This window comes from Protopterus annectens, chromosome 8.part0 (assembly GCF_019279795.1).
Source record: "Protopterus annectens isolate FY-2018-M chromosome 8.part0, PAN1.0, whole genome shotgun sequence".
Lineage (NCBI taxonomy): Eukaryota > Metazoa > Chordata > Ceratodontiformes > Protopteridae > Protopterus > Protopterus annectens.
The window spans coordinates 804,434,597-804,437,096 of NC_056741.1; positions in this window are offsets into that span (position 1 = coordinate 804,434,597).

The following is a 2,500-nucleotide window of genomic DNA, read 5'->3' on the forward strand; positions in this document are numbered from 1 at the left end:
AATCTGACTCAAGATGCCAAATCTGTTTATTTGGACCTGTTTGAATCTATCAAGATTCAACCCTTTACCCTGATCCTGGGTGACTTTAACTTCCCAAACATAGATTGGAAGAACTACTCATGCCAGAACACAAATGCAGTACAGTTTCGTACCTACCATAAATGTAGATGTTCGAGGATCCACATTGCTGCAGTCCTAACAATTGGGTAGTCCGCTGTCCAGTCGGCCCGAATACCAAAGTATTAACCGGGTTGGTCCAGCTGGGCATGAGCCCGTTTTCAGTGGAGACCCGAGGAGAAAAGCTCCAATTACAAAAACAATTAGGATAACATAGGTAACAAAGCATAGAAAGTACCATAACCAATTATAACTCCATAACATATTAATACAAATCATGACTCAAACATATTCAAATTACAGCAAGAGGGGTTTCTCAAAGAAATGAGTATATGAGCCCCTAATGTGTTTTTATGTATGTACAAAAAACAACTTATATACAAGTGATCAAATAAGAGATATATAAGTGAATCAGAATTTATTGCATAGGCTTTGTAGGAAGGTATAGGTGCTTTCAGGAGTTCAGAGGAAAGGAGCACCATTTGTATAAAGGGGACATATCAGGAAGGTTCTAAGCAGAGACATGATTTAGTGTTGAGAATATAATGTTTGAGTTCCTTTTTAAAGTGTGCAGGGTGTATGATGGAGCGGATGTTCATAGGAAGTTTGTTCCAAGTGTGGGCTATAGAGCAGTTATATTGCAGTTTGCCTGTGTTCTTCTTTGGATGGTCTACATTCAGAAGTTGTTGGTTAGAGGTGCGGAGGGTTCTAGAAGGGGTATAGGTAGATACAAGAGTAGTGAGAGATGGACAGGATGAAGGTCTGTATAGAATGGAATGAATAACTTGAGATTGAGAAAGTAGCAGTAGTTGAGGGAATTCGAACCATTGTAATGAGTTCAAGGCAAGGCAGTGATGGGAGCTGTAGGGGGAGTTAGTAATGAATCTTGCAATTTTATGGTAAGTTTGTTGCAGTTTGACATTAAAACATTAATTAAAGATCGTATGTTAATTATATTGCTTTCCATGTTTTAGATTTGTTATGGAGGGGGTGCGGTTTGACCTGTCAGGAAATTTTCCTGAACACAGGAAATCCAGAAATCAGGTTCTCTGACAGGAAATGCAGTAATGATGAGTACTTGAAAAGTATTCTGAGTCATTCTCAGAGCTAAAAAAAAATCTGAATTACATAGCTCTCAGTGTAACAGGGACAAATCCAGAAATAATCAGGGAGATTTTTAATTTATTTTGATTACTGGGAAAGTCCGACAGGGAACAAACCCATTTTCAGAGAAGGCCCAGGGAGAAAAGCTCTAAATGAATACAAAACTTTTTAAGAAAAATAATTATACAATATTCAAAAATAAAACAAAAACATCTGCAGTTTAAATAATTATAACACATTAGACATAATGTAAAAGCATTGGTTAAGAATCAATACAAGGTGTGATGTCCTCACTCTAGGCCAGTAATCAAAGAGCCTGAATCCTCACCACTGACACTGGAGAGGGATGTTCACTTGTAACAAAGATGGATACACCCAGTATTTCCAGACGCAGCTTTCAGCATCAAGCACAGTATCCCTTAAGAGCACACAGGAAACACACTCATTCCAGGGTCAGGGTTTCTCTGTCTCATTCCCCAATAAGACTCCCCACTGGCACAGCTGTAGGGTTGAGTCCTCAGCTGAGTGTCCAACCCAAGTCCTCCAGCACCCTCTCTGTGAAACCAGTGCTTCATGTTCCTGCTCCAAGTAGCTCACACACACACACACACACACACACACACACACACACACACACACACACACACTTTGAAATTTGATTTACATACACATACACAAACAAACATGCACACACACCTGAGAAAGGCTGGCTCAGATTTACTAGTTATGCCCCCTTCTTCCCAGACTATTAGGTAGTTACGTTGCCATCAGACACCCCAAAGCCAGTTACTCTCAGGCTTTTGCAAGGTACCCAAGTATACTGAGGGAAATTAATATTAATGCAAATGGTAGTTTGACCAATGCAGTAAGGCTTCCAGGAGTGGCCACAGTGTCACCAAATATATATATATATATAAGTCCTCTCAGAGTTTAAAATATTCTCTAAAGGACCAGCCACAGTAAAAACTTTAAATATATTTAATAATAAATAATAAAAGAACATAAAAATACAGAATATTTATTTACAATAAACACCAGAGTCTTCACAGGAAATATTAAAAAATAACACAGGTGGGCAGGTTCACACAGTTGCAGAAAAACAATACTTAACTAATCTCACTATATTTTCCTGACTGATCTGAATAATTATTATTCCCTGGCTTCTTACTAGATCAAGGCAAGATGAAGTAGGTGAGAGATCCTTCTTTGTCACATTACAAAAACAGAGAGCTCTGAGACTTCAGTCTCACCTACTATTAAACATTATTTTTGTCCTAGA